We start from the raw sequence: 11,408 nt of genomic DNA, 5'->3' as shown, positions 1-11,408 counted from the left end.
TTTTTTTTTTTTTTTTTTTTTTTTTTTTTTTTTTTTTTTTTGGATACAGGGTCTCACTATGTAATTGAGATTGACCTGGAAGACACTATGTAGTCCAGGCAGGGCTCCAACTCACAGCGATCCTCCTGCCTCAGCCTCCCCAGTGCTGGGATTACAGGCATGCCCCACCACTCCAGGCAACAATTCTGCATCTGTATCTATACAGATACTTGATAAAAATGGTCATCCAGACAGAACAACACATAAGAAATAAGAGTTACAAAAAGATGTGTATAGTTGAGGATTTAGCTCAGTGGTTTTGCGGCCTGCCTCTCAAGCATAAGGTCTGGATTTCGATCCCCGGTACCCACCCTGCTTAAAAAAGATGTGTGTGCTTTCCTCAGTGCCCCACCTCCTACCCTGGCTTGGAGTTGACTGGTTCTACCCGCGCTGCACAGCACACGCTGCCCCGTCTTCTGATCTACCCAGACCGCTCCCTGCTTTGCAAGGGGCCTGTCTTTGCTAGTCTGATTGCAGAGAACATACTCCCCCCTCCCCGGTCTCTCATTTTCGTATTGGGATTGAACCCAGGACCTTTGCACTGAGGTACACCTCTGGCTCTTTTTGTTTATTTTTTGGTACCGGGGATTGAACTCCGGTCCTTGCGCTTGCAAGGCAGGCCACCGAACCCCTGAGCTAAATCCCAGCCCCCTGTTTTTTGTTTTTTAATAGGGTTTTGTATAGTGCAGAATGGCCTTCAACTACTGGTGAACCTCCTGCCTAAGCCTCCAAGTGCTGGGATCATAGGCATGCGTACTCGGCCCTTTATTTTATTTTGATTTTTGTTTTTTGGGGTTTTTTTTTTTGGTACTAGGGATTAAACTCAGGACCTTGCGCTTGCGAGGCAGGTCGCGGCACCACTGAGCCAAATCCCCGGCCCTTTATTTTGTATTTTAAGGTAGGTTCTCACTAAGTTGCTAGGTTAGCCTAACTCTGTTCAGGCTTCACCAGGCCTTATTCTGCCTTCCTTCCAGGGTTGTTGGGGCAAGCATGGGTGCAGAAGCAGGGGCAGCATCAGTGGCTGGTGGTCTCCAGAGCACTGCTGCTCCGGCCCCAAGCATACTCCTTCAACTTCATTCCACAAGGGGCTGGGGATTTAGCTCGGCAGTGCTGCACCTGCCTCGCAGGTGTAAGGTCCCGAGTTCCTTCTCCAGTACCAAAATAATAACAACAACAACAGCAGCAGCAATAATAATTCCATGGATATTTCCTGGGATACGCAATTATTGTACACAAAAACATGTTTATATTTTGATTTTAGAAAAAGATCTGAAAACTTTCAGCATCGGAGTTTACCCCCTGCTCTGGTAAGTACGACCTGGGTGAGTCACAGTTTAGAGCCCTGTGTTTGAGACAGAGCTGTGAGAGAGGGTGCCACCCATCTGGAAGAGAAGATTGCAGTCACTGGAAGAGGGTGCTCCCCAGAATGCACCAAGCGGTGCGGCCAGGCTCTGGACCTGGGCCGCAGGCAGGAGGTTGGGACCAGGGCAGGGTTACTTACTGGTGACATTTACTTCCAGCAGAAAAACATTCCTGTTGTTCTATTTATTTTTGTGATAAAGGGCATTGAGACCAGGGCCTTCACACTGAGCTACAGGACTAATCCTTTCTTTGTGTGTGTGGTACCAGGGATTGAACCCAGGACGTTGCTTTGTGAGGCAGGCGGCAGAACCACTGATCCAAATCTGCGGTGCCCCTTTGTTTGTTTTTGTTTGTTTATTTTTTGGTACTGGGGATCGAACTCAGGACTTTGTACTTTCGTCCTTTGGTTTTTTTAATTTCTATTTTGAAATGATCTCACTAATTTGCCCAGGCTGGCCTTAAACTCTGTGCAGTCCTCCTGCCTCAGCCTCCTGAGGGCTGGCATTTTAGGTGTGTGCCAACACTCCCAGCTTTGCTGTCTTATTTAAATGTTAATTTGATTTTTGGATGTTTTATATGTAACTTTATAGACTATGGCTTTTTATTTATAGGCAAGCTGAATGAATGTATATTAGTGAGTGTATAGTGAATTCATATTCTCTTTTGGTATAGGGATTGAATTCCAGACATTGTGCTTGCCAGGCAGGTTGAACCACTGAGTTAAATCCCCAGCCTACTTTTTTTTTTTGGTACCGGGAATTGAACTCGGGTCCTTGTGCTTGCGAAGCAGGCCACCGAACCGATGAGCTAAATCCCCGGCCCCCCAGCCTACTTTTTTTTTAAAGTGAGTTTATATTTATGAAAATTTAATGACATTGTGTGGTCAGTTTAGCCTGATTACTTCCTTCTTATCCAGATGGCTGTTGCCTTTCAGTGAAAGTCTGAGGCATTTTGCGAGAACCAGAAGTGTGTTCTGTGCTTTCAATTTCCAAAATAGGCTTTGGACAATCGTCTTGAATTGGGAAAGCCTGGCTTAGGGATGGGGATGTAGCTCAGTAACTCCGCACCTGCCTCACAAGCACAAGGTCCTGAGTTTGATTCCTGACACCAAAAAAAACAAAACAAAAACAAAAACAAAAAACTCAAAAGAAGGAAAGCCTGGCTTTTAAAAAATTGGAATTAATTTCAAACTTAAAAAATGTTCTGAATGTCTAAATTTTATGAGGAGTACCTGCATTCCCATCACCCAGACTGTGGACACTCACCTGCCTGTCATATTTTTGGACCATCTGTACACATCCCAGCTGTGTACCCCTCAGTCCATCAGTGTATATTCTCCTCTGAGTGACACTTGGCTGTTGCAAAGGGCTTTCTTAACTACAAGCAGTCAGGCATGGTGCACACTCCTGTAGTCCCAGCACTTGGGATGGGAGACTGAGTCAGGAAGACCAGTGAGTTTGAGGCTAGCCTGGGCAACATAGTTCAGAGGCAGCCTACAGTACATAGTGAGATTCTGTCTCCAAACAACAACAAAAAAGAGTATAAAAATACCCTGTCCCTTATAAAAAATTCCCCTTAGTGCAAGGTCCTGAGTTTGATCCCTGGTACCAAAAAAACCTACAAAAAAAACCATGTAGTTTTTTCCCCCCTACTACTAGGGGTTGAATCCATCCAGTGCCTTTCCTCTGAGCTATACCCTTACCCTTTTTTTTTTTTTTTAATTTTGAGATGGGTTCTTTGCAGAATCACTAAATTGCTTAGGCTGGGCCCTAAATTTGTGATGCTGAGTTACATCTCTAGCTCCCTGGTCTAATTTTTGTCAATATGGTCAGAAAATATTTTCCAATTTCACCACCTACTTCATACTTGCCAATTGGCCCTCAGCATGCTACTGTAAAGACATCTCCTTTCTCCCTGTTTGTTTGTTTGTTTGTTTGTGGTACTGGGATGAACCAGGACCTTGTGCTTGCCAGGAAGGCACAGTGCTGCTGAGCTGCATCCCCCACCCTCTCCCCATTTATTGATATATGACTGATGTGAACTTACTAAGTGCGAGTTTTCAGTGGTTTCTAATTCGTGTAAGTGTATTGAGTCTCAGATGGCTGGCGTGCACAGTGCTTTCCCAGAAATGCTGCCACAGGGCTGCAGTGTGGTCTGGACATCAGGCTTGGAGAGGCGCCCTAGCTGATGCTCTGATGCAGGCGGGGTGGTGTGGAATAGAGGCCAGAGCAAGCAGACCACTGAGGAAAGGCACACAGAGAAAGCCATCTTCAACGTTAAGCAGCCAGGGTAGCAGTTTGTAAGGAGAGCAGCCAATTCTGCTGTCCCCAGAAAACCACTATAAAATTGAGAAAATTATTAGAACCAACCAAAGCATGAGAAATTGAGTGTTATGACAGGTTGCGGAAAACCAGATTAGACCTCACCACGATTGCCTGAGGCCCTTCACTGTGGGATGGCTGCAGAGGGCATGACCGGCTGCTCTGACTTGTCTCTCCTGCCTGCAGCTACTGGGCTGGGAACAGTCCTGCCTTCCACTACAAGGGCTGGGGTCAGGAAGGCCGTGGCAAGCGTCCGCACAGGCGTGGAGAAACTGGGACTCTCCTAAATGGGAATGTAAAGTGAACAGCACTGTGGACAGCAAGTTGGCAATTTCTTTAAAAAAGTAAACCTAAACTCAGCTTACAAATCAGCACTTCCACTCCCATTCTTCCCAAAGAGAATTGGAAACATGTCCACACAAATAGTTACGTACAGACGTTCATAGTAGCGATACCTACTATAACCAAAAATAGGAAACAGTCGAAATGTCCTTCAGCCATTGATAGACAAAATATTCACCTGTAATCCCAGCACACTAGTAGGCTGAGACAGGAGGATCACAAGCTCTACCCTAGCCTGGACAACGTAGCAACACTGTGTCTAAAGAATAAAAAATAGCCAGGCGTGGTGGTGCACACCTGTAATCCCAGCACTGAGGAGTCTGAGGCAGGAGAATTGCTGTGAGTTCGAGACCAGCTTGGGCTACACAGTGAGTTCTAGGTCAGTCTTAACTACGTAGTAAGACCTTGTCTCAACAAAACAAAACAAAATAATAATAATACAATAAAATAATAATAAAGTGATGGGGATGTAGCTAAGGACAAAGGCTCTGGGTTCAATCCTCTGTACCACGAAAACAAACTGTAAATCCAAATAAAAGAATATTATTCAACAGTAAAAAGGGTGAAGTACAGCTGGGCATGGTGGTGCACACCTGTAATCCCAGCGCTCAGGAGGCTGAGGCAGGAGGATCGCTGTGAGTTCGAGACCAGCCTGGGCTACATAGTAGTGAGTTCCAGGTGAGTTCCAACTACATAGTGAGACCCTGTCTCAAAAAAAACAAAAACAAAAACAAAAAACAAAAACCCCACCCAAAAAACGGGCCAGGGATTTAGCTCAGTGGTTCTGCCACCTGCCTTGCAAATGCAAGGACCCAAATTTGATCCCTGGTGCCCCTCTCAAAAGGGTGAAGTACTGATGCAGGGTGCAACATTAATAAACTGCAGAAACATTCAAAGTGAGAGAAGTCAGATGCAAAGGACTTCATCTGTATGAGTCCATAATTACAAGGAAAATTCCCTAGACCTTCTAAAAATAGTACTAGCTTACTTGAACAGAATCACACAAAATACAATGTTGAAATCTAGCAACTGCCAGAAGCAGAGCAGACCTGAGAACTCTCCCAGTGTGGGATCACACAGCATCCATAGGGAAGCAGCAATGGGGCAGCAAAGCACCTGGACTGGCTACCCCTTATTTGGCTACAGGTTAACTAGTTAATTGTTTACAGCTTACTTAACTGCTGCAGAGCCTTTGCAGCCCAGGAAAGCTCTTACTGTGATGAAAGTCAGTTTGCTGTGTTGGGTCTGGTGCAATATCATTCAACATTATTTATATGTGACCTCAGAAAATGGGATCTGCAGAGGGACAGACATCCCAGTGGTTGTCAGGGTTCGTTGGAAGTTGATTGCAACACAAAGCTTTTAGTGCTGAGCATATTCTACATTTGGGCTGTGGTAATGTTTGTACAACCAAGTTTACTAAAAACAGAATCAATTAAAATAGTCAAACTTTATACTTTGTAGCTCCTATCTTTTTTTTTTAATTCTGTTTTTGTTTTTGCTTTTGTTTGAGACAGGGTCTCACTATGTAGTTGAGACTGACCTGGAACTCACTATGTAGCCCAGGCTGGTCTCCAACTCACAGTGATCCTCCTGCCTCAGCCTCCCCAGTGCTGGGATTACAGGCATGTGTCACCACACCCGGATTATAGCTCCTATCTCAACACAGTTTTTATATAAATTGTGTCAAACCACAGTGGGTTGCATGATCCTGTAGTGTCAGCTGCTCAGGAGGCTGAGGTAGTAGGATCCTTTGAGCCCAGTGGTTTGGGGCCAGCTTGGGCAAAAAAAAATTTTTTTTGAGACAGAGTCTCGCTATGTAGTTCAGGCTGTCCTTGACTGAATTCGCTATGTAGCCCAGCCTGGCTTTGAACTCATGGTGATCCTCCTACGTCAGCCTCCCAAGTGCTGGGATTACAGGCGTTCATCACCATATCCAGCTCAAGCCTGGGCAATATTGAGAGACTCCCATCTCAAAACCAGGACTAGAAGAGATGTTTTTGTTTTTATTTTGTTTTAGAGGTAGGGTTACCTATTATGAAGCAAAACATTTATTGGTACATTTTAGATATACATAATGATAACACTCATCATAGGGAATTTGCATCTATATATGATATATCCTGACTCTTCTATTTTTTTCCATTTCCCCCAGCCCCCTCCCTTTCCTATATACAAAAGCTTTGTTTCCATTTTTTCTTTCTATTTTCACTTTTTAAAAACTTTGTTTGAGGACTGGGGATTTAGCTCAGTGGTTCCACCGCCTGCTTCGCAAGTGCAAGGTCCTGAGTTTGATCCCTGGTACCCCCCCAATCCAAAAAATTGTTTGATTCACGGTATTGCGAGAAGAAAAAAAAGTCTTTTTAGGAAGTACCAGGAAGATACATTACCAATTTAGATAGTAAATCAAGAAAAAGGGGGCTGGGGATTTAGCTCAGTGGTGCCACCGCCTGCCTCACATGTGCAACATACTGAGGTCAATCCTTGGTACCAAAGCGGGGGAGGGGGGAGATGTTAGGTTAAAAGAAATTAAAATATATGTCTATACAAAGAGCTGTAAAATGTGTATCATGTATCCCCAGTTTTATATCATAATAGACAAAAATTGGTAACAGCACAGGTGTCTGTTACCTGTGAATGGATAAAATGGGATTTTTTCTGCATCGAGGATTTAGCTCAGTGGTTCTGGTGCCTGCCTGCCTTGCAAGTACGAGGTCCTGAGTTTGATTCCCAGTACCAAAAAAAAACAAAACATTTTTTTCGCACTAGAATATTGCTGTGCCTTAGTTACTTTTGTTGTTGCTGAGACAAAGTACCCAAAACCTGAAGTTAAAGGAGGAAAGTTTTTTTGTAGAGGTTTTAGTTCAGAGTTGGCTGACAGCAAACTACGAGAGCAGGGACCCTCTTTCTGTCCCTCATATCTTATCCAGGCGACATGCCCACCCAGGGTGGGGCACCTTAATCCTACCCAGAAGTCAGTGGGCTGATTTAGTAATCACACACCCTTGATCCCAGCATCTCATACTCTAGATCCAGCCACCTCCAAAAAGCACCACCTATGACCTCATGAGGCTTGTTTGCATTTTTTACTTCCAATCTTTTTTTTTTTTTTGTCTCTTCTTTCCTTTCTCCCTTTCCCTCCCTTGTTCCCCTTCTCATTTCAATGTTTTATTCATTTTGTTTTTTGGTACCGGGGATCGAACTTGAACTTGGGCCCTTGCCATTTCGAGGCAGGTGGTGAAACCACTGAGCCAACTCCCCGGCCCTCAATTTTTCATTCAAATTTCCAAATATCTGTTATACATTTTTGCCAGGCATGGTGGGACACATGTGTAATTCCAGCACTCAGGAGGCTGAGGCAGGATAGCTGCAAGTTTGATGCCAGTCTGGGCTGCATGGTGCATTCCAAGCCAGAATGAAATGCATAGCAAGTCCCTGTCTCAAAAAAATCAAAACTGGGCTGGGGATTTAGCTCAGTGGTACTGCCACCTGCTTCACAAGTACATGGTCCAGAGTTTGATCCCCAGTACAAAAAAATCAAAACAAAAATCAGCAACCAATATCTAATGTGTATTTCAGTCCTTATTTCCACTTTTGGTTTCTCACACCAGCAAAGCAATGTGGTATTTAAACACAGGTGTCAATTATATCACTTAAGAGTATGGTCTCAGGGGCTGGGGATTTAGCTCAGTGGCACTGCATCTGCCTGGAGAGCACAAGGTCCTGAATTCAATCCCCAGTACCAAAAAAACAGACTGTGGGCTCAAGGTGCATCCATGGTGTATCTGAGCTAAATCCCCCGCCCCAGTTTGGGCAGTTTTATGAGATTGTCTTAAAAAAATTTTTGCAGCTGGGTGTAGTGGCACATGCCTGTGATTTCAGCACTTAGGAGGCCGAGGCAGGTAGATTTCCATGAGTTCCAGGCCAGCCTGAACTACATAGGGAAATTCTGTCTCAAAAATTAAAAAAAAAAAAATCTTGGCAATCATTCCTTCTCAGTATACATATAACTTCATACTTTACAACAGTCCATGATCTTATAGCTTATTGAATCACTTTTCTATGATAGTTAGATCATGTTTGATTTTTTTTACTACAAACAATGCTGCAACACACTTATTCTGTGAATGCATTTATATACAAGTACTGTATGTGTAATGGTGATATTCTATCAGTGGTGGGTAGATAGTAAAGATAAATAAATATTCCTGAGATGGAATTGTTAGGTCAACAGGTATGTGTATTTTATTTCATTTTATTTATTTATGTGTGTGTGTGTGTGTGTGTGTGTGTGTGTGTGTGTGTGTGGTGCTGGGGATAGAACCCAAAGTCTCCCATATGCTAGAGAAGTGCTCCACCTGTAAGCTGCATCCCTAGCAGGGAGGACAAGATCTCACTATATAGCCCAGGCTTACCTTGAGTTTACTATGTGGTGCAATCCTCCTGCCTCAGCCTCCCAAATGCTGGGATTATAGGTGTACATCACCACACCCAGCCTGGAATGTTTTGTTTTTGTTTTTTTATTTGGACCCCGGATCAAACTGAGGTCCTTGTACTTGCAAGGCAGGCAGCAGAACCACTGAGCTAAATCCCTAGCCCCCCTGGCATGTGTATTTAAAAAAGGATACAGTAAGTCACTGATTTATGAGTATTCCAGTGGCAAACTTTCACACATGTACTGTAGAAATTCACAGGTATACTGTGTAAGACTCACTTTCTCGGAATAGTAATGAATCTGATTTCTGAATCTTCTCCCGGAACAGAACTCTTTGTAAATCGGGGACTTACTGTATAAATAATTTGTTTTGAAAACTGTTGTGCAGATTAAAAGTCAAAATATATTCAATATCCCATCCCTTCTACATCTAAGAACTATAGTTCTTTTCTTTTTTGAAACAAGGTCTCACTATGTTGTTGGCCCTGAACTCCCGGGATGAAGGGATCCTCCTGCCTCTGTCTCCAAATAGTTGACACTGGCACATGCCTGGCTCTGGTAATTTTCTTTAACAAATACCTCAAAATGCCTTTGGGATTCTCAAGAAAAGATCTCATTCTTCAGGGTTTTTGCCCTCAGTTTCCTTTTTTTTCAGACAGGGTTTCACTTTGTAGTTCAGGCTGGCCTTGAACTTGAAGTAATTCTTCTGCCTCAGATTCTTGAGTGCTGTCCTTGTCCATTCTAGAAACCTTTCAAAACCTACTCAATTCTTTTAAGTACCATCATCTTTAAACATCTTTTCTGGAGTAGTCGTTTTGCCTATATATTGTTCCCTTAACTACCTTTTCTCTTTTTTATTTTTCTCCTAGTACTGGGGATCCAAATCAGGGCCTTATACTTGAGAGGCATATGCAGTGTTAGAGCTAAATACCCAGCCCCCTTAACTGCTTTTTAAACTCCTTCCTTATTTTGAACTTGTGGCACCCAGAACATGCATATGTGTGTGTTACTGGGGATTGAACCCAGGGCCTTTGCACTGAGCTACATCCCCAGTCCCCTTAATATGTGTGTGCGTATATTTGAAGTTTATTAGTACACAATGCAGTACACCTTTACAGTCCTGGTGTGGCGTTGGTACCTCTACATAATTTTTCTTTACCTTTCTCCTCTCTCCCTCTCTCCACCCCTATCCCTTGATCCCCTTCCTTTTTGTTGTAGTTTGTGAAATTTACATTCCAAAACAAAACATTTACATTCCTTGTATGGAGTTCATACACGTACAAAACACATTCCAATTCCTTGTTATGTGTGTGTGTGTGTGTGTGTGTGTGTGTTTTAAGTGGGGATCGAACTCTGGTCTTTCTGAGGCAAGCAGAACCACTGAGCTAAATCTCTGGCCCGTTTGTTTGACAGGGCCTCACTGTGTAGTTTAGGAGGGCCTTAAACTTCATCGTGTAGCCCAGGCTGGCCTGGCATCCTACCTCAGCCTCCCAAGTGCTGGGATTATGGGCGGGCCTCACCATACCTGGCCCTAGCTCCCTTTAAAAACTGTGACAGAATTTCACTAAATTATCAAGACTATGCTCAAACTTGGGATCCTTCTCTCTCAAACTCTCAGAGTATTGCAATTATAAGCTTGTGCCATCACCTTCAACCATATTTACTTAGGTTCAAGGCTGGGTCTTAGTATAGTGTCTAGGTTGGCCTCCAACTACTGCGCTCAAGGGATCCTCCTGCCTCAGCTTTCTGGAAAGCTGGGACTAAGATTAGCTGGGACTACAAGCCTGATCCACCATGCTGTGCTTCAGAATTTTGTTCTGCTTTGATTATCCAGTTCTCTAGGTAAATAAGGAAAACAAAATTCTCAAATTTAGAGGCTGAGAGTTGTTCACATCAAACAATGATCCATCTCTTTCTCTTCCAGGTGCAGGAGGAAGCAAGATGGCCTTATTACCAGTGATACACCAGCCGATTCTTGCCCTCACCCGCCCTGGCATTAGAGCTTTTGGGTCCTCAAATGGAGAACAGAATGTGCTCACTTCGGCAGCACATATGTAAATAGAGGGCAGAAAGCAGAACCTCCGAAGTTAGAAAAATCCTAGGCTTCCTCCACTTTCTGAGGTTCTGTGTCTTGATAGCAGAAAACGTGCAGGTTACAAAGATGGAGGCGGCTCTTAAATCTTCCCACTGCACCACCCCTTATCTCAGTCCTGTGTCTAATCTTCAGGAGATATCACAAATGCGGAGTTTAGCCCCAGATCGTCTCTGCCGGACCGTGCTGCATCGTAGGCTCGAGGTGGCAGGCTCCTGGGCCTGGCACAATGACTGTGCAGGAACCATGGCGCTGGACCCGCGCTCGCGGCATCGGTCGACCGATCTCCCATCCCTTCAGTCCTCGGCCATGCACCCTTGGAGCGAAGGCACCAAATACGCTCGCGGGGCTCAGGAGGTACCTGAGGGCCAGGAACCGTCAGACTGAAAAGTTGCGCCGCGCGCGGCCAGACGAGCGGCATTAGGGCGCGGGAACGGAGCCGAGCTCGCCCCGCCCCAAGGCGCGCGCGCCCCGGAATCCCCGTCGTGGCCCGCCCTTTTGTCTTTTGCCAAACCATCAGTGACTTCCTGCCTCACTCTCAACCAATCCTTACCCTCCACGAAGAATAGCCCTAGGGGGCGTAGGCGAAGGTGTGTAGAGCGACGACCGCGCCGACCAACCGACTCTCGAAACTTGCGTGGAGGGGCGGGACCTGGCGTCACCCCGAACTAGTCAGGAGCGAGGGGCGGGCGCGGGGCTGGGCTTCGTGCGGTGAGGCTAGCTCGCTCGGAGGCGGTGTTAACCGAGGCCTCTTGGCTCTGCGGCACGTGACGGTCGGGCCACCTCGGCCGCTGTCTCCACTGCAGCGCGGGGCGCG

General features: G+C 45.1%; 1 protein-coding gene across 1 annotated transcript in view; it reads left to right on the top strand.

The window, feature by feature from the left end:
- The first annotated feature begins 5,790 nt into the window (after positions 1-5,790).
- The window catches only part of Canx (calnexin), a 41,890-nt gene continuing 36,272 nt past the window's right edge, over positions 5,791-11,408 (top strand). The window contains exon 1 of the mRNA XM_010623753.2: positions 5,791-5,804. The gene's annotated coding sequence lies outside the window, so the exon portion shown is untranslated. The remainder of the gene's footprint in view (positions 5,805-11,408) is intronic.

This window comes from Fukomys damarensis, unplaced genomic scaffold (assembly GCF_012274545.1).
Source record: "Fukomys damarensis isolate Sample0158 unplaced genomic scaffold, DMR_v1.0_HiC HiC_scaffold_9, whole genome shotgun sequence".
NCBI classification, from domain to species: Eukaryota; Metazoa; Chordata; class Mammalia; order Rodentia; family Bathyergidae; genus Fukomys; species Fukomys damarensis.
The sequence above is the reverse complement of the archived record's forward strand: the minus strand, read 5'-3'. Positions and strand labels throughout refer to the sequence as shown.